Below are 24,633 nucleotides of genomic sequence, written 5' to 3'. Positions count from 1 at the left end.
GTTTGTCTGACTGAAATAGCTTCCCAAATTGCCTACCTCTACCTTTCCCCCTTAATTAATTATCTCAGCATATTGACAAGCTGACCTTTCTGAAATGTTATTTTCTCTACTCAACAGTTTGCAATGGCTCCCTATTCTTTTGCTTGGTTTTTCAAGGCCCTCTAGAATTTGGTGATAACCTGTCTAATCTAATTTCCCATTTTTCTTTAATCCGGGCTGGTTTCCTCAGTAGCCCCAACATAAACTATGCTGATATCTAACCTCATTTTTTTTTATCCTTTACCTTCTATCTTGGAATCAATACTGTGTATTGGTTCCAAGGCAGAAGAGTGGTAAGGGCTAGGCAATGGGGGACAAGTGACTTGCCCAGGGTCACACAGCTAGGCAATGTCTGAGGCCAGATTTGAACCCAGGACCTCCCATCTCTAAGCGTGCCTCTCAATCCACTGAGCCACCCAGCTGCCCCCTCATTTGTTTTTTTTTTCTGCCTAGAATGCCATTCCTTGACTCTCTTCAAATATTTCTTTCTTCAAAGTCCAATTCAAAGCCCCACCTTCTCATTAAAGATCATTATAGTAATGTGCTTTTCTAAGCACTGAAGTTATACAGCTGGAAGAGACTTCAGAAATCCAGTACAACGTGTTCACTTAAAAAAAAAAAAACAGAGCTCAATAAAGACATCTAAATACCTCATAATTTAGTGATTAAAAAATAACTACAAACCTCTTCTTTGCAAAGATGTGGATCTATAGATATAGAATTCCGTATATTCTGTCAGAGTAGGATGATAGTATGATTAGTTTTGCTAAACTGTTTTTCCTTTGGTACAAAGGAGGACTCATTAGGTAGACATTGGGAAATGAATGATCTATTCACATAAAAAGATGATATGATTTTTTTTTTGGAAATAATTAATGAGATTGTTTCTTCAACTAAACTGTGAGTTTCTTGGCATCTAGGTCCTTGACTTCTATACTGTCTATAGCACCTTGCACAGTGTGGGAAACGAAACTATTTTATTGATAGTTGACTCACAAACCTTAAAGAAAAATAAAATGATAGCTTCTATGCAAAAAAACAAAAACAATTAGCCTCATCTCAAAAAGAAATGAACAAGTGAATGAATATGCTACTCTTCCCAAGCAATATTCTTGCTTGCTCAACATTTTATCCTTAAAAGCAACAATGAAATTTTTTTTAGTGGGATTAATAAGTCTTTTCAAAACAAGTTTCCAAATACTAATTTTCAAAGGCACATATCTAACGAATAGCTGAATAGCACATTAATTTGCATGTCATTTACAAAGGTCTTCACAGATGTTATGGTAATAATATTGGCACAATCTATTCAGGCAATTTTCAAAATATTGGTATTTCTACCTTGAAGTTATGATTTGTTAATAACTCTGTTCTCTCTTCCTCCATATCCAGATATTAGCATTGATCCATCTCAAAATCATGTGCAGAGATGGCACAGAGTAGGAACGCACAGAATCAGAGCTGGAAGGAACCCTCTCCTCAAGGTCATCTAGCTCAATCCATCCCAGAAGAGGAATCTCACTTATGTACATCCCTTTGGTGGAAAACTTTCAGAAACGGGAGCCTACAAACTCCGGAGTCAATCCATTTTACTCAGTTTCAAGTGTTTCCTTACATTGAGACCTTCTGCAACCTACGAACTCACTACTTCTAGGTTTGCCCCTTGAAGACAAACAGAACAAATGCCATCACTTTGCCACATAACTGCTCTTCAGATTCTTGAAAGAGAAGAAGTCAGGGTACATATGCTAGTTGTATGACACCTACCCTGCACTCCCTATTCCCTCATCAAACCAAAGGAAAAGTTAAAGGAGTTAATGAGAGTGAATACCTGAAATCTTAGTTCTGGCATCTTGAGCACAGGCACAGATTAAGGAATACTAACTCATAATAACAGGAATGTATCCACTTTGCTTGCCATTCACATTACTCTTCATACTGGGTCTTCTATGTTGTTGAATATAAAATAAATAATAATTATACAAAACACTATGGTTTGTTGTGTTTAGTGCCAGGCAAAACCTCTACAAATGCCAACAGTCTGCCAATGATGTCTTCTTAGTGGCTAAGAGCGAAGTGAAAGATATAAATTCTACTCTTAGCAACTAATACGTGGTTTATTTTAGATGAAGAGGTAAAACTGTTCTGGAGCAAAAGGTCACTGACAAAACACTATTCCACAACCTTAGTACATCATACTAGATTCTGCACAGTTGTTGCTTTATCAAAGGAACTAGAAAGAACCAAACAACCTATCATTTGAAAGTACCTGCAAAGAACCAAGTGTATTTATTCAACTTTTGTAATTAGTGGTAAGATTAAGTGGTACCAGAAAATATTCCATGACTGGGGACATGGTCCTCTTTCTGCCAAAACTTAGAGGGAACTAAATTGGGAAGGGAAAAAAACCTAATAAAAGCACCATCTATAATACTGAAGCATCTTTGTGCTATTTAATAAACATTTTTTTCCTTTCAGACTCAGAAGCAGCAGATTAATAAATGTGCAAATAAAAGCTCCATAGACAATCAGCTAGTCAAGTTCTACTCCCTCCCCCAATAAGACAACTTTTAAAATGCAAAGACCAACACAATTCCATGAGAACTTAGTCAATATTTATAAAATCGGGCTAGTGGTTGAAGAAAGAAAGGAAGAATAAAAAAGGAAGAAGTGTCCAGGCTGATGGAAAAGTTAGGTTGATAACAGTGAATTTACAACTCCTTAGAGGCTCAGAATTATTAGTTTCAAGAGATGGAGTTTGAAGCTAACGAGTTCCCTTGAAAACCTCCAGTGCAAATTCACAGGTGATATCTATCTATCCATCTATTTACACACACACACACACATATATATACATACACATATATACATATGCACGTGCAGATACATGTGCATGTATGTGTATATGTTTATATAACACGTTACACATAACATTGGGTGACTATTAAGAGTATTTGTTATGGATACATATGCATAACACACGTATGCTTGTAGATATACACACACATCGATATATATCCATCTATGTGTATAGAAGTATGCTGTTATATAAAATATTGTCTATGCATATTTTATATAAAAACATGTTATATAGAGAATTTACACATACCCACATATGCACTAGTTTCCCAATACTCATTTTCAAAGATTAATTTGAATGTAAATTACAAAAAGTTTCCAGAGATGTTATGGCTCACAGTCCTGAGGGGGCAAATAGATCCTAGAATTCTTCATTCTATAAGCTATGAAAGAGAAGAGGTAATTGGGGTGGGGGGTGGGGGCATCAGGACTATTTTTCTCTCCACAGAACTTGGTATCCAAGGTCCTAGCTGCTACAAAGGGATGCTTCCAATCACCGCATCCACTTCCCAGGCTTCCTTAGGGGAAGGCAAGACCAGGTGTTTGCACTTTCCCTTTCCACGCCCTCCTAGGTGCTGATGTCTTAAAACCTTGGAGAGGTGGTGAAAGAGGGAGGGAAGAAGAGGAAGATTAACCATGGAGAAAGGAGCTGGAAAGGTGAGTTGGAAGAAGCCTCTGGCTCCGTGCCACTTAGGCTCGCACCGACTAAATGTTAAATGCCTGAAGGGTGGAGACTGGCAGCTGGTGAGGTGCGTCCGGGCCACCGAGAGCTCCAGGCATCTCTCTTGCCGAGACGGTCCCGGGAATGTTCCCAGTGCAGGAGGGTGGGAGGCAAGAGGCACTACATAGACCCCGCGCCCAAGGGAACGTGTATGTGTAAGTATGTGTGCGAGTGTGTTGTAATTGTAAGTGTGAGTGCGTGAGTGGCGCGTGAGTGAGGGGGACAGACCCCCGCAGCTGCAAGAGATGACTGGAGCCTCACGCGCACCCCACCCCCGCATTTGCTAGGTGGACCAGGTAGTAGGAGACCAAGCAAGCCCCGTGCTCCGGAGCCCCACGAATGGACCTGGCAAGGAACAAGACCCACACGGGGCAACAAGCAAACCGTTAAGCAAAAAGTTCCTCGGTTCCGTGGCCCGCCGCCTGCCTGCCTGCCTGCCTGCCTGCCTGCCTGCCTCGCCACGGCTCGCCTCACCTGGTCAATCAATGCCGCCGCCGCCGCCGCCGCCGCCGCCGCCGCCGCCGCCGCCGCCGCCGCCGCCGCCGCCGCCGCCGCCGCCGCCGCCGCCGCCGCCGCCGCCGCCGCCGCCGCCGCCGCCGCCGCCGCCGCCGCCGCCGCCGCCGCCGCCGCCGCCGCCGCCGCCGCCGCCGCCGCCGCCGCCGCCGCCGCCGCCGCCGCCGCCGCCGCCGCCGCCGCCGCCGCCGCCCGCTGAGTAGTGGGTAGCGGATCCTAAAGAGGCCGCCCCATTTATTTCCCGGGCTCCGCCCATCCCGGCCTTGAAGGTGCACGCCTCCAACTCAAGATTCTCGGGGGAATGAGGCGGAGCTTTGTTATTCCCTGCTCCCAACCTCCCCCCTCCCTTACCCCTGCCAGGTGGCGCTTATTTAGGATTTGAGACGGGCTCAGTCCACCTGGCCAATCAAGCTCCGCCCACTCCCACCCTAGCCAAGGCTCTAGAGTGCTTTCATCCCCGCCCCCTTCAACTCCGCCTTAATCCGCCTGCTTCAGAAAGAGAACTGGGCTAAGGGAGGAGAAAGTGGAAGAGGCGGGCAACAGTCTGCCAATTCTTGTGCCTCACTAACTTCCTCGCGCTAGAAAAGGACCCGCCGAAAGGGGTAATCCGTTTATTGTAATGTTTGCTCTCAGTAGGCCGCCCCATTTATTTCCCGGGCTCCGCCCATCCCGGCCGTCAAGTGGCACGCCTCCAACTCAAGATTCTCGGGGGAATGAGGCGGAGCTTTGTTATTCCCTGCTCCCAACCTCCCCCTCCCTTACCCCTGCCAGGTGGCGCTTATTTAGGATTTGAGACGGGCTCAGTCCACCTGGCCAATCAAGCTCCGCCCACTCCCATCCTAGCCAAGGCTCTAGAGTGCTTTCATCCCCGCCCCCTTCAACTCCGCCTTAATCCGCGTGCTTCAGAAAGAGAACTGGGCTAAGGGAGGAGAAAGTGGAAGAGGCTGGCAACAGTCTGCCAGTTCTTGTGCCTCACTAACTTCCTCGCGCTAGAAAAGGACCCGCCGAAAGGGGTAATCCGTTTATTGTAATGTTTGCTCTCAGTAGGCCGCCCCATTTATTTCCCGGGCTCCGCCCATCCCGGCCGTCAAGTGGCACGCCTCCAACTCAAGATTCTCGGGGGAATGAGGCGGAGGTTTGTTATTCCCTGCTCCCAACCTCCCCCCTCCCTTACCCCTGCCAGGTGGCGCTTATTTAGGATTTGAGACGGGCTCAGTCCACCTGGCCAATCAAGCTCCGCCCACTCCCATCCTAGCCAAGGCTCTAGAGTGCTTTCATCCCCGCCCCCTTTAACTCCGCCTTAATCCGCGTGCCTGAACCCTTGGTGTTCAGAAAGAGAACTGGGCTAGGGGAGGAGAAAGTGGAAGAGGCTGGCAACAGTCTGCCAGTTCTTGTGCCTCACTAACTTCCTCGGGCTAGAAAAGGACCCGCCCAAAGAGGTAAGCCGTTTATTGTAATGTTTGCTCTCAGTTGCATCCACTGCTAGTTTAGAAACACCTATTGCAGTTGAAAAAAAATGATAAAAATCAACTCGAATGGGACAAGATCCCGTCTGAGAAATAGTAATGTTAACTGGAGAGATGCAGATACCGGGTGATTACTAAAGCCAGGGATTAACTTGCCCCTTTCAGTAATGAGCACTAAATCCAGTGACCTTTTTTTCAGTCTTTCTGCAGAATTTGACACTGTTGTTTATCCCCACCCCATCCTTGAAATTCTCTCTAGTATCCACACTACACTCTTCTCATTCTTCTGTTTCTCCAGCTGCTGGCACTTTCTTTTTTTAAATAATATTTTATTTGATCATTTCCAAACATGATTCATTAAAGACAAAGATCATTTTCTTTTCCTGCCCCCCCCCCATAGCTGAGGCGTGATTCCACTGGGTGTCACATGTGTTCTTGATTCGAACCCATTTCCATGTCGTTGGTATTTGCATTAGGGTGTTCATTTAGAGTCTCTCCTCAATCATGTCCCCTCAACCCCTGTAGTCAGGCAGTTGCTTTTCCTCGGTGTTTCCACTCCCATAGTTCATCCTTTGCTTATGAATAGTGGTTTTTTCTCCTAGATCCCTGCAGATTGATTTAGCTCTTCATAAATTTGAGTCATTAAACCTCTGTCAGAGGTTTCTATGAAGATTTTTTTTTTCCCAATTTGTTGTTTCCCTTCTGATTTTAGTTACATTGGTTTTGTTTGGACAAAAGCTTTTTAATTTGATGTAGTCAAAATTATTTATTTTACATTTTGTGATTCTTTCTAAGTCTTGCTTGGTTTTAAAGCCTTCCCACCCCCCACCCCCCCCAGGTCTGACATGTATACTATTCTGTGTTTACCCAATTTACTTATGGTTTCGTTTCCTTCTTTATGTTTAAGGCATTCACCCATTTTGAATTTATCTTGGTGTAGGATGTGAGGTGTTGATCTATTCCTAATCTCTCCCATACTGTCTTCCAATTTTCCCAGCAGTTTTTTTCGAATAGTGGATTTTTGTCCCAAATGCTGGGATCTTTGGGTTTATCGTATACTGTCTTGCTGAGGTCGCTTTCCCCCAGTCTATTCCACTGATCTTCCTTTTCTGTTTCTTAGCCAGTACCGAATTGTTTTGATGACTGCTGCTTTGTAATATAGTTTAAGGTCTGGGACTGCAAGGCCCCCATCATATGTGGTTTTTTTTTTCATTATTTCCCTGGAAATCCTTGATCTTTTGTTATTCCAAATGAATTTTGTTATGGTTTTGTTCTAAATCAGTAAAGAAATGTTTCGGGAGTTCAATGGGTATGGCACTAAATAGATAAATAAGTTTGGGTAGGATGGTCATTTTTATTATATTGGCTCGTCCTATCCATGAGCAGTTAATGTGTTTCCAGTTGTTCAAGTCTAGTTTTAGTTGTGTGGAGAGTGTTTTGTAGTTGTGTTCCTATAGTTCCTGTGTTTGTCTCGGGAGATAGATTCCTAGGTATTTTATTTTGTCTAAGGTGATTTTTGAATGGGATGTCTCTTTCTAGTTTTTGCTGCTGAGCTGTGTTGGAGATATAGAGAAATGCTGATGACTTATGTGGGTTTATTTCATCTCCTGCAACTTTGCTAAAGTTGTTGATTATTTCAGTTAGCTTTTTGGCTGAATCTCTAGGATTCTTTAGGTAGACCATCATGTCATCTGCAAAGAGTGATAACTTGGTCTCCTCCTTGCCTATTTTGATGCCTTCGATTTCTTTTTCTTCTCTAATTGCTACTGCTAGTGTTTCTAGTACAATGTCAAATAGTAGAGGTGATAATGGGCATCCTTGTTTCACTCCTGATCTTATTGGGCATGCATCTAGTTTATCCCCATTGCAGATGATATTAGCTGATGGTTTTCGATATATACTGTTTATTATTTTTAGGAACGACCCTTCTATTCCTATGCTTTCTAGTGTTTTTAATAGGAATGGGTGTTGTATTTTATCAAAGGCTTTTTCTGTGTCTATTGAGATGCTCCCACTTTCTTCAACGATTGTCTTCCTCCTTTTCCCATTGAACCGTTTATTCCTAAAAATGTAATCCTTGGCCAGCTGCTCTTTTATGTTCTCTCCCTCAGAACACTTATAGCTTCAACTATCTACTTTGTGTTATTTACTGACTTTCCTGCTGCCTATCAAGCATTCCTATGTCATATATATATATGTATAGAAAATATTCCCTACTGATACTATCTCTCCCCCTCTCACCCAAGCTAGAAAAGGCAATCCTCATTGCCTTCACAGCTTCCCTTCTCTCTCACTTGTCTTTCCTAAGCGATCTGACTTCCTATTTGAGAATTAGTCAAAAGGACCTTACTTTTTTTTTTTCATTTGAAAGTTGCATCCCACCTGTTTGAGTACAAATGCTTTAGATTCTTTGGTTGGGATGAAATCAAACCAGATCAATAATCCATCTGCCAAATGGTTTATTGGGCTGTGGCCACTCCCGAAGTCACAAACTTTTTGAGCCACAGGTGAGAGTTGAGTGCCAAGTGGACACCAAAGGTGGATGAGCAGCCCTAAAAAAGGTTTGGCAGGCCCTTTCACCAGAGGGGCTAGTCCTCCTTGCACATCCATACACTCCAAACCAGATTGAGGGGAACTGAGGGGCCACAAACCCTTAAATGTGTTAGGGGCTCTCAACCCCAAGTATGTGAAGATTGCCCCCAATAGAATGGGCAGATGAGAACAATTTGTTCCAGTGGCCATGAAGGCAGCTACAGCAGGCTCTGTAGAATTATTAGAATTTAGACATTGAAGATGTCACGGTCCTCCATGGCATCCCAAGCTAAACTTTTGTCTTGCTTCTGGACTTCAGTAACTCCGGAAGAGAGGATGAAGCTGACAATTTTGTGCATCTTTGCCTCACTTGAATCCAATTCATGTACAAGTCGAGACATCACCCTGTGATGTCATTGGTCCTTTTTGACAATGAAGGACAATGAACCAGATCGGTAACCAACAATTAGAGGCTTGCCTAGTCCCCTCCAAGGTTATAAGACTCTCCTAGTCTCCTCCCATCAGGTCTACTTCAGAGTGCAGAATCAGTCACACTACTGGGGACAAGCAACATATTCTCTAATATTCAGTTTTCAAGACAAATCCAACTAAGAGAGAGACTCTAGGACACAAGGTCTCTTGAAAGGGAGAAAAGGGCAAAGGAGTCCTTTCTACCTGCAGGCCACAGTGAGGTTTTGTTTCGATCATATCCACCTCTTTATGATCCCATTTGAGGTTTCCTTAGCAAAGCTACTGGAGTGGTTGACCAGTTCCTTCTCTAGCTCATTTGACAGATGAGGAAACTGAGGCAAACAGGGTACAGTGATTTGTCCAGAGACTGTGGGACTGAGATTTCCTTAGCTTTAGGTTGTACTGTAGGATCTTGTAGTGCTGGAAATAGTACAAAGCATGAATTCTGCCTTTTATTGAAGAATCTTCATGTTTGTTTGTATTTGAGTTTGTTTCAGAGATTGCATTCATTGCTCCTATTTGCTTTGTATTAGCTTAAAACCTATGGCTTAGGTTACTATGAATATACTTTGTATAACCTCGTCTTACTTTGATATAAAAATGACTGTGGCACTGAGATTTCCCACGTTTTAGGTGTATTGTAGGTTTTTGTAGTGTTGGGTTATAGGACAGAGCATGAATTCTGCCTTTGGTTGAGGAGTCTTCATTGTTTGCTCGTATTTGAATTTGTTGCTTTTTTCACCCACAGTATTTTATTTGGTCATTTTTCAAACATCCCTCATTGGAAACAAAGGTCATTTTCTTTTCCTGACCCCTCCCACCACCCCTCCCATAGCCGATGCACGATTCCACTGGGTATCACATGTGTCCTTGATTCGAAGCCATTTCCATGTTGTTGGTGTTCATGTAGAGTCTCTCCTCAAGCATGCCCCCTCAACCCCTGTAGTCAAGCAGTTGCTTTTCCTCGGTGTTTTTACTCCCACACTTTGTCCTCTGCTTGTGGATAGTGTTTTTTCTCCTAGATGCCTGCAGAATGTTCAGGGACACTGCATTGACACCAATGGAGAAGCCCATTACCTTCGATTGTACCACAGTGTGTCAGTCTCTGTGTACAGTGTTTTCCTGGTTCTGCTCCTTTCGCTCTGCGTCACTTCCTGGAGGTTGTTCCAGTCTCCATGGAATTCCTCCACCTTATTATTTATTCCTTTTTGCACAATAGTATTCCATCACCACCAACATATACCACAATTTGTTCAGCCATTCTCCGATTGAAGGGCATCCCCTCGTTTTCCAATTTTTGGCCACCACAAAGAGCGCAGCTATGTACAAGTTCTTGTACAAGTCTTTTTCCTTAGTATCTCTTTGGGACACAAACCCAGCAGTGCTATGGCTGGATCAAATGCAGACAGTCTTCTATCGCCCTGTGGGCATAGTTCCAGATTGCCCTCCAGAATGGTTGGATCAAGTCACAACTCCACCAGCAATGAATTCATGTCTCAACTTTGCCACATCCCCTCCAGCATCCATTACTTTCCTTTGCTGGCCTGTTAGCCAATCTGATGGTGAGTTCTTTTGATTTGTATCGCTCTGATTATCAGAGATTTAGAGCAATTTTTCATGTGCTTATTATGTGCTATTGATTTCTTTGGCTGAAAACTGCCTGTTCATGTCCCTTGCCCATTTATCAATTGGAGAATGGCTTGATTTTCTTTTTCTTTGTACAATTGATTTAGCTCTTTATAAATCTGAGTAAATAGACCTTTGTCAGAAGTTTTGGTTCTGAAGATTTTTTTCTCAATTTCTTCCCTTCTCATTTTGGTCATATTGCATTTTTTGGTACAAAACCTTTTTAATTTGATGTACTCAAAATTGTTTATTTTTCCTTTTGTGACTCTTTCTATGTCTTGCTTGGTTTTAAAGTCTCTCCCTTCCCACAGGTCTGACATGTATACTCTTCTGAGTTCCCCTAATTTACTCCTACACCTAATGATACACCTCATTTATAGATTCCTTCTTTATGTTCAAGTCATTCACCCATTCTGAGTTCATCTTGGTGTAGGGTGTGAGGTGTTGATCCAAACCTAATCTCTCCCACAAGGTCTAGGGTCTTTGGGTTTGTCATAGACTGTCTTGCTGAGGTCACTTACCCCAAGTCTATTCCACTGATCCTCCTTTCTGTCTCTTAGCCATTGCCAAATTGTTTTGATGACCACTGCTTTCTAATAGAGTTTGAGATCTGGGACTGCAAGACCACCTTCCTTCGTATTTTTTTTTCATTATTTCCCTGGCTATCCCTGATCCCTTGTTCTTCTAAATGTCCTTTACGTTTGTTTTCTAAATCAGTAAAAAACTTTTTTTGGAAGATCAATGGGTATAACACTAACTAGATCAATAAGTTTGGGTAGGATGGTCATTTTTACTATATTGGCTCGTCCTACCCACGAGCAGTTGATGTTTTCCCACTTGCTCAAGTCTAGTTTTAGTTGTGTGGAGAGTGTTTTGTAGTTGTGTTCCTATAGTTCCTGTGTTTGTCTCGGGAGATAGATTCCTAGGTATTTTATTTTGTCTAAGGTGATTTTGAATGGGAGTTCTCTTTCTAGTTTTTGCTGCTGATCTATGTTGGAGATGTATAGAAATGCTGATGACTTATGCGGGTTTATTTGGTATCCTGCAACTTTGTTAAAGTTGTTGATTATTTCAATTAGCTTTTTGGTTGAATCTCTAGGATTCTTTAGGTAGACCATCATGTCATCTGCAAAGAGCGATAGCTTAGTCTCCTCCTTGCCTATTTTGATGCCTTCGATTTCTTTTTCTTCTCTCATTGCTCCTGCTAGTGTTTCTAGTACAATGTCAAATAGTAGAGGTGATAGTGGGCATCCTTGTTTCACTCCTGGTCTTATTGGGAAGGCTTCTAGTTTATCCCCATTGCAGATGATATGTACTGTTTATTATTTTTAGAAAATGCTATGCTATGCTTTCTAGTGTTTTGAAGAGGAATGGATGTTGTATTTAATCAATGGCTTTTTCTGCGTCTATTGAGACAACCATGTGATTTTTGTTGGTTTGCTTGTTGAGATGGTCAATTATGTGGATGGTTTTCCTAAAATTGAACCAGCCTTGCATTCCTGGTATAAATTCTACTGGATCATAGTGGAATCACTTGCTGGATTCCTTTTGCTCGGATCCTATTTAAGATTTTTGCATCTATATTCATTAGGGAGATTGGTCTGTAGTTTTCTTTCTCCGTTTTTGACCTGCCTGGCTTTCAAATCAATACCATGTTTGTGTCATGAAAGGAATTTGTTAGAACTCCCTCTTTGCTCATTCTGTCAAATACTTTGTATAGTATTGGGGTTAGCTGTTCTTCGAATGTTTGATAGAATTCACTTGTGAATCCATGAGGCCCTGGGGATTTTTTCTTAGGCAGTTCTTTGATGGCCTGTTGGATTTCTTTTTTCTGATACGGGATGGTTTAAGAATTCGATTTCTTCTCCTGTTAGTCTAGGCAATTTATATTTTTTGTAAATATTCATCGATATCGACTGGATTGGAATATTTCTGGCCATATAGTTGGGCAAAGTAGATTTTACTGATTGCCTTAATTTCCTCTTCATTGGAGGTGAGGTCCCGCTTTTCATCTATGAGGCTGTTACTTTGCTCTTCTTTCTTTCCTTTCCTTTTCTTAATTAGACTGACTAGTACTTTGTCTATTTTGCTTGTTTTTCAAAGACTAATTGTAGTCTTATTTATTAGTTCAATAGTTCTATTCCTTTCTTTTTTATTACTTTCTCCCTTAATTTTTAACATCATTAGTTTGGTTTTCTTTTGGGGGGGGGTGTTTAATTTGTTCTCTCTCAAGTGTTTTTATTTGCATTTCCAATTCATTGATCTCTGCCCTCATTAATTGGCTATGTGCTGCTTTGTATTAGCGTAAATCCTGTAGTTAAGGTTAATATTAATATACTTTGTAAAATTGGGTCGTATTTTGGTATAAGAATGACTGTGGGACTGAGATTAGTTTAGCTTTCATTAGGTTTTTGTAGAGCGAGGGATAGGATAAAGTATGAATTTTGCCTTTTATTGAAGAGTCTTCATGTTTGTTTGTATTTGAGTTTGTTTCATCTAGAGTTTGAGTTCTTGTTCCTATTTGCTTTGTATTAGCTTAAAACCGATGGTTAAGGTTAATATTAATATGCTATGTATAACTGGGTCTTGCCATGATATAAGAAGGACTTTGGGACTGAGCATTCCTTATCTGTACGTGTATTGTAGGTTTTTGCAGTGCTGATATATGAATGACTGTGGGAATAAGATTTCCTTAGCTTTTGGTGTATTGTAGGCTTCTGTAGTGCTATGGATAGGATTCAGTATAAATTGTGCCTTTTATCGACGAGTCCTCTTCATTCATGTTGTTTGGTCTTTGAGCTTGTTTCTTCCTCTACATTTGAGACAGAGAAGGAGCTATTGCTCCTATTTGCTTCTTCTTAGTTTAAGACCTATGGTTAAGGTCAATATGAATGTACATAGAAGTATTGAGTCTTATTTTGTTTCGATTGTTCATGTTTGTCGGACTTGAGTTTGGTTGAGCGCGATAGTTACATTTGGGACGGAGATTGACTTATTGCTCCTATTTGTGGCCTCTTAGTTTGAAACCTATGGTTAAGGTTAATATGAATATACATTGAAGTATTGAGTCTTCTTTTGTTTCGATTGTTCATGTTTGTCGGACTTGAGTTTGGTTGAGCGCGATAGTTACATTTGGGACGGAGATTGACTTATTGCTCCTATTTGTGGCCTCTTAGTTTGAAACCTATGGTTAAGGTTAATATGAATATACATTGAAGTATTGAGTCTTCTTTTGTTTCGATTGTTCATGTTTGTCGGACTTGAGTTTGGTTGAGTGCGAAAGTTACATTTGGAAAGGCTATTCACTTATTGCTCCTATTTGCTGCGTCTTAGTTTGAAACCTATGGTTAAGGTTAATATGAATAAACTTTGAAGTATTGAGTCTTATTTTGTTTTCAGAATGATATCTTAAATGTTTTTTCTATTGCTAGGGATAGGATAAAGCAGGATTTCTGCTTTTTATCGTGGGTTGTTCATGTTTGTGGGACGGGAGATTGGTTTTGCGAGATAGTTACATTTGGGACGGAGATGGAATATTGCTCCTATTTGCTTCCTCTTAGTTTAAAACCTATGGCTAAGGTTAATATGAATATACATTGAAATATTGAGTCTTTTGTTTTGACTGTTCATGTTTGTGGGACTTGAGTTTGGTTCAGCGAGATAGTGACATTTGGGACGGAGATTGACTTATTGCTCCTATTTGCTTCCTCTTAGTTTAAAACCTATGGTTAAGGTTAATACGAATATACATTGAAGTACTGAGTCTTATTTGTTTTGACTGTTCATGTTTGTGGGACTTGAGTTTGGTTGAGCGCGATAGTTACATTTGGGACGGAGATTGACTTATTGCTCCTATTTGTTGCCTCTTAGTTTAAAACCTATGGTTAAGGTTAATATGAATATACATTGAAGTACTGAGTCTTATTTGTTTTGATTGTTCATGTTTGTCGGACTTGAGTTTGGTTGAGCGCGATAGTTACATTTGGGACGGAGATTGACTTATTGCTCCTATTTGTTGCCTCTTAGTTTAAAACCTATGGTTAAGGTTAATATGAATATACATTGAAGTATTGAGTCTTCTTTTGTTTCGATTGTTCATGTTTGTCGGATTTGAGTTTGGTTGAGCGCGATAGTTACATTTTGGACGGAGATGGACTTATTGTTCCTATTTGCTGCGTCTTAGTTTAAAATCTATGGTTAAGGTTAATATGAATAAACTTTGAAGTATTGAGTCTTATTTTGTTTTCAGAATGTTTTTCTATTGCTAGGGATAGGATAAAGCAGGATTTCTGCTTTTTATCGTGGATTGTTCATGTTAGTGGGACGGGAGATTGGTTTTGCGAGATAGTTACATTTGGGACGGAGAAGGAATATTGCTCCTATTTGCTTCCTCTTAGTTTAAAACCTATGGCTAAGGTTAATATGAATATACATTGAAGTATTGAGTCTTCTTTTGTTTCGATTGTTCATGTTTGTCGGACTTGAGTTTGGTTGAGTGCGATAGTTACATTTGGGACGGAGATTGACTTATTGCTCCTATTTGTGGCCTCTTAGTTTGAAACCTATGGTTAAGGTTAATATGAATATACATTGAAGTATTGAGTCTTCTTTTGTTTCGATTGTTCATGTTTGTCGGACTTGAGTTTGGTTGAGTGCGAAAGTTACATTTGGAAAGGCTATTCACTTATTGCTCCTATTTGCTGCGTCTTAGTTTGAAACCTATGGTTAAGGTTAATATGAATAAACTTTGAAGTATTGAGTCTTATTTTGTTTTCAGAATGATATCTTAAATGTTTTTTCTATTGCTAGGGATAGGATAAAGCAGGATTTCTGCTTTTTATCGTGGGTTGTTCATGTTAGTGGGACGGGAGATTGGTTTTGCGAGATAGTTACATTTGGGACGGAGGTGGAATATTGCTCCTATTTGCTTCCTCTTAGTTTAAAACCTATGGTTAAGGTTAATACGAATATACATTGAAGTACTGAGTCTTATTTGTTTTGACTGTTCATGTTTGTGGGACTTGAGTTTGGTTCAGCGAGATAGTGACATTTGGGACGGAGATTGACTTATTGCTCCTATTTGTTGCCTCTTAGTTTAAAACCTATGGCTAAGGTTAATATGAATATACATTGAAATATTGAGTCTTTTGTTTTGACTGTTCATGTTTGTGGGACTTGAGTTTGGTTCAGCGAGATAGTGACATTTGGGACGGAGATTGACTTATTGCTCCTATTTGTTGCCTCTTAGTTTAAAACCTATGGTTAAGGTTAATATGAATATACATTGAAGTATTGAGTCTTCTTTTGTTTCGATTGTTCATGTTTGTCGGACTTGAGTTTGGTTGAGCGCGATAGTTACATTTGGGACGGAGATTGACTTATTGCTCCTATTTGTGGCCTCTTAGTTTGAAACCTATGGTTAAGGTTAATATGAATATACATTGAAGTATTGAGTCTTCTTTTGTTTCGATTGTTCATGTTTGTCGGACTTGAGTTTGGTTGAGTGCGAAAGTTACATTTGGAAAGGCTATTCACTTATTGCTCCTATTTGCTGCGTCTTAGTTTGAAACCTATGGTTAAGGTTAATATGAATAAACTTTGAAGTATTGAGTCTTATTTTGTTTTCAGAATGATATCTTAAATGTTTTTTCTATTGCTAGGGATAGGATAAAGCAGGATTTCTGCTTTTTATCGTGGGTTGTTCATGTTTGTGGGACGGGAGATTGGTTTTGCGAGATAGTTACATTTGGGACGGAGATGGAATATTGCTCCTATTTGCTTCCTCTTAGTTTAAAACCTATGGCTAAGGTTAATATGAATATACATTGAAATATTGAGTCTTTTGTTTTGACTGTTCATGTTTGTGGGACTTGAGTTTGGTTCAGCGAGATAGTGACATTTGGGACGGAGATTGACTTATTGCTCCTATTTGCTTCCTCTTAGTTTAAAACCTATGGTTAAGGTTAATACGAATATACATTGAAGTACTGAGTCTTATTTGTTTTGACTGTTCATGTTTGTGGGACTTGAGTTTGGTTGAGCGCGATAGTTACATTTGGGACGGAGATTGACTTATTGCTCCTATTTGTTGCCTCTTAGTTTAAAACCTATGGTTAAGGTTAATATGAATATACATTGAAGTATTGAGTCTTCTTTTGTTTCGATTGTTCATGTTTGGCGGATTTGAGTTTGGTTGAGCGCGATAGTTACATTTGAGACGGAGATTGACTTATTGCTCCTATTTGTTGCCTCTTAGTTTAAAACCTATGGTTAAGGTTAATATGAATATACATTGAAGTACTGAGTCTTATTTGTTTTGATTGTTCATGTTTGTCGGACTTGAGTTTGGTTGAGCGCGATAGTTACATTTGGGACGGAGATTGACTTATTGCTCCTATTTGTTGCCTCTTAGTTTAAAACCTATGGTTAAGGTTAATATGAATATACATTGAAGTATTGAGTCTTCTTTTGTTTCGATTGTTCATGTTTGTCGGATTTGAGTTTGGTTGAGCGCGATAGTTACATTTTGGACGGAGATGGACTTATTGTTCCTATTTGCTGCGTCTTAGTTTAAAATCTATGGTTAAGGTTAATATGAATAAACTTTGAAGTATTGAGTCTTATTTTGTTTTCAGAATGTTTTTCTATTGCTAGGGATAGGATAAAGCAGGATTTCTGCTTTTTATCGTGGATTGTTCATGTTAGTGGGACGGGAGATTGGTTTTGCGAGATAGTTACATTTGGGACGGAGATGGAATATTGCTCCTATTTGCTTCCTCTTAGTTTAAAACCTATGGCTAAGGTTAATATGAATATACATTGAAGTATTGAGTCTTTTGTTTTGACTGTTCATGTTTGTCAGACTTGAGTTTGGTTGAGCGCGATAGTTACATTTGGGACGGAGATTGACTTATTGCTCCTATTTGCTTCCTCTTAGTTTAAAACCTATGCTTAAGGTTAATATGAATATACATTTTTTTTTTGTTTTGATTGTTCATGTTTGTCGGACGTGAGTTTGGTTCGGCGCGATAGTTACATTTGGGTTGGAGATTGATTTATTGCTCCTATTTGCTTTCTCTTAGTTTCAAATCTACGTTTTAGGTAAATCCAACTATACTTTGTTGAATTGTTCTTATTTTATTCTTAGAATGTTGTGGGACTGAGATTTCCCCAGCATTAGGTATATTGTAGCTGTTTGTATGGGTAGGGATATACTAAAGTGTTATTTCTATTTCGTATTGAAGAGTAATCCTGTTCGGATTTGCGTCTGTTTCATTGACAAAAAGTTACATTATGGACAGAGGTGGAGTGATTGCTCCTATTTGTTTTGTATTAGTTAAAAACCTATGTTTGATGTTAAAATTAATATACATTTAAGTATTGGTTCTTATTTTGGTTTCAAAATGATGTGGGACTGAGATTTCCCAAACTTTAGGTGTAGTGTTGGTTTTTGTAGTGATAAAGTATGATTTCTGCCTTTTATTGAAGAGTCTTCATGTCTGTTCGTATTTGAGTTGAGTTTGTTTCATCGAGATTGTTACATTTGGGACAGAGATTGAGTTATTGTTCCTACTTGCTTTCTATAGTTTAAAACCTACGGATGAAGTTAAAATGAACAAACTTGTTGAATTGGGTCATATTTTGGTCTCCGAATGATGTGAGACGGAGATTTCCAAAGCTTGAAGGGTATTGTAGCTTTTTGTAGTTCTAGATGTAGGCTAAAATAGGATTTCTGCGTTTTAGTGAGGAGTCATCATGTTGTCGGATTTGAGTTTGTTTCATCGCGATAGTTACATTTGGGACAGTGATTGACTTATTGCTCCTATTTGCTTTCTCTTCGTTTTCAACCTATGTTTTAGGTTACTATAACTACTCTTTGTTGACTCGTTCTTAGAATGTCGTGGGACTGCGATTTCCCAAGCATTAGGTGCTTTTTCTAGTGATAAGCTTCAGTGTGATTTCTGCTTTATATTGAAGAGTCTTCATGTTCGGATTTGCGTTTGTTTCATCGAGATCGTTTCATTCCGGACAGAGATGGAGTGACTGCTCCTATTTTCTTTCCATTAATCTAAAACCTATAGTTGAGGTTATTATTAATGTATTTTGTTGAATTTGGTCTTATTTGAATCTTAGAATGTCAGACTGAGATTTCTCCAGCTTGAGGTGTATTGTAGATTCTTTAGTGCTAGGTATCGGATAAAGTGTGCTTTTTGCCTTTCATTGAGGAGCCTTCATGTTTATTCTGATTTGAGTTTGTTTCATCGAGGTAGTTACATTTGGAACACAGATTGAGTTATTGTTCCTACTTGTTTCTATAGTTTAAAATCGACGGATGAAGGTAAAATTAACAAACTTGTTGAATTGGGTCATATTTTGGTCTCAAAGCTTGAAGGGTATTGTAGCTTTTTGTAGTTCTAGATGTGGGATAAAGTAGGATTTCTGCGTTTTAGTGAGGAGTCATCATGTTGGTCGGATTTGAGTTTGTTTCATCGCGATAGTTAAATTTGGGACAGATTTTCTTGTTGCTCCCATTTGCTTTCTATTAGTATAAAACCTATGGTTGAGGTTAATATTACTCTACGTTGTTGAATTGTTCTTACTTTGTTCGTAGAATGTTGTGGGACTGAGATTTCCCAAGCATTAGGTGTACTGTAGCTGTTTGTAACACTCGGGATAGGATAAAGTGTGATTCCTGCCTTTCATTGAAGAGTCTTCATGTTTGGTCTGATTTGAGTTTGTTTCATCGAGATAGTTACATTACGAACAGAGATGTAGTGATTGCTCCTATTTGTTTTCTATTAGTTATCCTATGTTTGAGCTTTGAAGTATTGGTTCTTATTTTGGTTTCAAATGATGTGGGACTGAGATTTCCCAAACTTTAGGTGTACGGTAGGTTTTTGTAGTGCTAGGGACAGGAAAAAGTATCAATTCTGCCTTTTATTGAAGGGTCTTCATATTTGTTCGTATTTGAGTTGAGTTTGTTTCATCGAGAGAGTTACATTTGGAACAGAGAGTGAAAAACCTACGGATGAAGTTAAAATGAACAAACTTGTTGAATTGGGTCATACTTTGTTCTCAGAAGGATGTGGGACTGAGATTTCCAAAGCTTGAAGGGTATTGTACCTATTTGTAGTTCTAGATGTAGGCTAAAATAGGATTTCTGCGTTTTAGTGAGGAGTCATCATGTTGGTCGGATTTGAGTTTGTTTCATCGCGATAGTTACATTTGGGGCAGTGATTGGCTTATTGCTCCTCTTTGCGTCCTCTTCGTTTTCAACCTATGTTTTAGGTTACTATAACTACTATTTGTTGACTTGTTCTTAGAATGTCGTGGGACTGCGATTTCCCAAGCATTAGGTGCTTTTTGTAGGGATAAGCTAAAGTGTGATTTCTGCTTTATATTGAAGAGTCTTCATGTTCGGATTTGCGTTTGTTTCATCGAGATCGTTTCATTCCGGACAGAGATGGAGTGACTGCTCCTATTTTCTTTCCATTAGTTTACAACCTCTGGTTGAGGTTAATAGAAGTATACTTTGTTGAATTGTTCTTACTTTGTTCGTAGAATGTTGAGACTGAGATTTCCCAAGCATTAGGTGTATTGTAGCTCTTTGTAACACTCGGGATAGGATAAAGTGTGGTTTCTGCCTTTCATTGAAGAGTATTCATATTTGTTCAGATTTGAGTTTGTTTCATCGAGATAGTTACATTACGGACAAAGATTGAGTTATTGCTCCTATTTGTTTCTATTCGTTAAAACCCTATGGTTAAGGTTAAGATTAATATACATGGAAGTATAGGGTCTTAGTTTGGTTTGAGAATGATGTGGGACTGAGATTTTCCCAAGCTTTAGGTGTATTTTTCCCTTTATTGAAGAGTCTTCAAATTTTTCGGATTAGATTTTATTTCATCGAGATAGTTACATTTGGACAGAGATGGAGTTATTGCTCCTATTTGCTGTCTAGTATTTTAAACCTACGTTTGAGGTTAATATTAATATACATTGAAGTATTTGGTCTTATTTTGGTTTCAGCATGATGTGGTACCGAGATTTCCTACGCTTTCGCTGCATTGTAGGTTTTGAAGGGCAGGGAACGGATACAGTGTGAGTTTCCCCTTTTATTGAAGAGTCTTCATGTTTGTTCTGATTTGAGTTTGTTTCATTTGGGACAGAGATGGAGTTATTGCTCGTGTTTGCTTTCTATTTGTTTAAAGCCTATGGTTGATTTTATATTAATATACTTTGTTGAATTGGGTCTCAATTTGGTTTCAGAATGATGTGGGACTGAGACTTCCTAAGCTTTAGGTGTATTGTAGCTTTTTCTAAGTGTAGGGATAGAATAAAGTGTGATTTCAACCTTTAATTGCAGCGTCTTCATGTTTCATCGTAGTTGAGGCTGTTTCATCGAGAGAGTTACATATGGAACAGAGTTGGAGTTCTTGGTCCAATTTTCCTTGTATTAGCTTTCCTTATCGTTGGGTCTAGTGTACGTTTTTGTAGTGCTGGAAATAATATCAAGTATGGATTCTGCCTTTCATTTCAGAGTCTTCATGTTTGTATTTGCGTCTGTTTCATTGAGATAGTTACATTTGGGACAGAGATTGATTTATTACTCCTATTTACTTTGTATTAGCCTAAAACCTATCACTGCGTCTTACTTTGTTCTTTAAGAATGACCCTGGCACTGAGCTTTCACAGGCTTTTGGTGTAGTATAGGTTTTTTTTTTTTTGTGCTGCGGATAGGATGAAGTATGAATTCTGCCTTTTATTGAAGAACCTTTACGATCATATTTGAATTAGTTTCATCGTGAGAGTTACATTTGGGACAGTGAGTTTTGGGTCCTAATTGCTTTGTATTAGTTTCATCCATTATAAATTTCAGTTCACTCTGCTAAAGATGGTGGTTCAGTGATGTAATCCTTTAAATCAGAATTCTTTGGGTTACCAATTAGCACCTGAAGTGATATCACCAGTATGTTTGTTTGACTTAAGTTAGTCAGAGAAGGTGGGCTGGTGTGTTGGATTTGAATTTGGAAGAAAGGGACTTTGATCTAAAGTCCAAAAAGCTTCAGTATGTGGCTTTGTAAAGCAAGAATGGAAGTTGGGTTCTGCTTTTTAAGCAGAGGGGTTTTTGGAGGAAGAAAGAGAGAGCATGCGCGCGCGCGCGAGAGAGAGAGAGAGAGAGAGAGAGAGAGAGAGAGAGAGAGAAGATGAAAGAACAGATAAATGTGCTGCTCTCATAATCAATCGGATCTTTAATTTAGGGATAATATATAAAATTAATGTATGTGTGGTGGGGGAAAAAAATCACACATGATTCTTTAATTTCTCTGGACAGTTACCCTTGAAGTGATTCCTGCATGGCCTTGTCTTAGTCTTTCAGATGGCTTAGGTCCAGGAGATGATACAGCCCAGCTTTCTAATTACTATGGAGCTACTTAGTTCAGCACTCACGTTTTTTATTTTAGGTTTTGTGACTAAAGTGTGATATGTAAACTAGTGCCAAAATATGTAAGAACACCGGCTATAATGTAGACTCATAGGCCTTAAGGAATCCTTAGTGAGGGTAAATGATCAGAAAAGGCTTGTTTGAGGGGATGGAGATTTGGTTTTGGACTGCTGATAAGCAGACTTTCCCTCAGCTGGAATGGGTGAGAGTTGACTTTTAAAGCAAAAGAAGGCTTCTGGGATTTAATGGTGACAAAGCACACCAAAGACAGAGACTGTGCTGGAATGGTTACAGAGGTGTTTTCTGGGCTCACCTAGGAAATGGGCCTTTTCTAACCAGCTAGGCTAGTAATTACAATGATGGCATGAGGCGGTGATAGCTTTGACCTGCATGTGAAGGCACTCACTGTGTCTTTTGTGGCATGAGGAGAGAGTTTCCTTTTCTGGGCCTTCTTCCTTTGTGACAATTCCCATAATCAGCACATAATGCAAATTGTGACATTAAAGTTTCCATTTCCTCAAACAACCCTAATAATTGGAAATTCTCAAATTGTTAGGAACATACTTTGAGAAGTAGGTTCATAGCTGGCTTGTATTTGCAGCCTTAATTTTACCACAGTTGAAGTTTGGATCTGGAGCTTGGAAGTATAGCTCAAAGCTTTCTTGAATTACCCCCAAATGTGAGGTAAAGGAATCCATCTGTAAAATGTATTCCTTTACTCCAGTGTTGATAGATGTTGCAAAGGGATGTTCTTTAACAGAACCATCACATACCAGCTCTGCAAACAACTCAAGAATCCGATTTCCTAAAGGGAAAATTCCTGACAGAAGATGAATTCTTTTTGGCTAAGATACCCAAATGCAAATGTGTACTATTAATTGCTATTGTATTAATGTTCTGTTTCTATCGGCTGTTCTAGTTTTTGCCCCAGTCCTGGTTTCTGCACTTCTGTCTTCGGGGCTGGCTCTCCCCCTTTGTGACCTGTCTGCCCACTGGGGGAAGCTGTGGCTGGACACCCTTCAGATCTGCAAGCGGCTCTCCCCCGACCTGGGACCCCAGCATTCACTGAGGACACGCCCCTAGAGACCCTGTGTCTGCGGCCTTCTCCTCCCTGTTCAAGTTTTGGCTACTCCCCTGTGAGCTATGTGTTCGTAGGCATTTGTAAACTTGGCAACCAGTCCAGCCTGCAAGCCCTGGACATTGCCTAGAGCCAATCCCCCTCTCCTGACAACAGGAAGGGACAGATCTACACCCCTACTCACCACTGAGGGAGCTACAGAAGATCTGGACCTTCGCCCTTTTTCCCTTAGATATTTGGAGATGGGACAGCAAGGGGCACTGAACCAGGTGGGGCCTGAGATTCTGGCCCTCCTGGAGGCTGTGTGGTTCCCCTTTGGATGGCTGGGCCTGCCAGATGGCAGGACTCACTTACCAGAAGCAGTGGGGAGACAGCTAGCCAAAGGAATACATGACACCGCACATAGGAGAGGCACAAAACAGTGATATGCTGGACAGAGACTTTGACTTTCATAATATGCACCCAATCTGCAAAGATATCACTTAGAGATGTGAAACATGTGCATGGGTTCATCAAAAAGGGGGCACCAAAGGAACCAGAGGCACCCGGTGAAGAGGGCTGGAGCCAGGAGAACAGTGGGAGGCAGATTTTACAGACTTCAAGCCAGGAACATATGGGTACAAGTGCCTTTTAGTCCTGGTAGACACCTTTTCAGGTTGGGTAGAAGCAGATCCAGCAAAGCATGAAACTGCCTCAGTGGTAGTTAAGAAATGAATGTCAGAGAGCATTCCTGGGTTTGGACTCCCATTGGAACTAGGGTCAGATAATGGGCCTGCTTTGGTAGCCAGGGTGACTCAGCACTTGGAAGGAGACCCTGACAAAATTAGTCCTAGAGTCGATTGAGAACTGGGTAAGCCTCCTCCGCTTCGCCCTCCCTGAGGGCCCGGTGCACCCCATATGCACAAGGTATTACCCCATTTGAAATTCTGTCTGGTAGACCCCCCCCCTCTCCCCTCCTTCCTAAGTTGGGACTAGAAAATTTGACTGAATGTGATAACCAGTATCTGTTCTCTTCCCTAAAGCCTTTGGATAAGCTCAGAAAAACTCTCACTCAAACTGTCCGGGCCGCCCATCCCTCACCCCCACCCCCCAAAAAACATGACCTGCCCCCACCCCTTACAGGTGAACCAGGAGATCTTGTGTGGGTTCGGAAGATTCCTGCACAGGCTCTGGAGCCACGGTGGACTGGACCTTCCGGGAAAATATTGACCACCCCCAGAGCTGTAAAGGTGGCAGGAAAGAACCGCTGGATCCACCTGTCTCAATGAAACCTGTTAAACCAAGAGCAGCAGCGCAAGGAGCAGAGCAGTGGAATGTCACCAAAACTATGGATCCCTTAAAGATCAAGCTTCATAGATATTGAACACTATGGGAAAGGGAGGATGGGGTGGAGCTATGCTTGGACTTGGACTTTGGGGATTTGGGGAAATTAGTCTACCCTTCCAGGTAATTCAATACCGATGGGTCATCAGTAGGACAAGGGATGGGAAGGAATTAATTAGTGACAGACCAACCCGGGTGGAGAAAACCCTCAAAATCCTTTTTTGATTTGTGTGATTTATTTGGGAGTGAATGGACAGATCCCTCACAGACCCTTTCATGTGCAACCCCATCAGGGACTCTGTAGCTATCAGAAGCTCCTGTCTCTGCTTGCCCGTCTACAGGGCCACCATCATGCAAATCAGGGGGAGCATTCTATTGTGCAGCGAGGGGATGTGGAACTGTAGCCCTGTGGCGGCAGGAGGACCCCGATATCGTATTACAAAGGGAGCGAGGCAGGGCCTGGGACATCCCCTTCGATTTCAGGAATCCCCTTTCCCTGACTATTAAAAACCCAGAGGATAAAGGTTGGTTACTAGGCTGGACTTGGGGACTTAGGCTG

At 40.7% G+C, this 24,633-nt stretch overlaps 1 long non-coding RNA gene across 1 annotated transcript in view; it reads left to right on the top strand.

The window, feature by feature from the left end:
* Nucleotides 1-4,701: 4,701 nt before the first annotated feature.
* LOC103093848 (uncharacterized) overlaps nt 4,702-24,633 on the top strand; it is a 31,332-nt gene continuing 11,400 nt past the window's right edge. Inside the window, exon 1 of the long non-coding RNA XR_008914164.1 lies at nt 4,702-5,571. This is a non-coding gene — a long non-coding RNA (uncharacterized LOC103093848). The remainder of the gene's footprint in view (nt 5,572-24,633) is intronic.

This window comes from Monodelphis domestica, chromosome 8, assembly GCF_027887165.1.
Source record: "Monodelphis domestica isolate mMonDom1 chromosome 8, mMonDom1.pri, whole genome shotgun sequence".
NCBI classification, from domain to species: domain Eukaryota; kingdom Metazoa; phylum Chordata; class Mammalia; order Didelphimorphia; family Didelphidae; genus Monodelphis; species Monodelphis domestica.
This window is presented reverse-complemented; position numbering and strand designations above follow the sequence as displayed.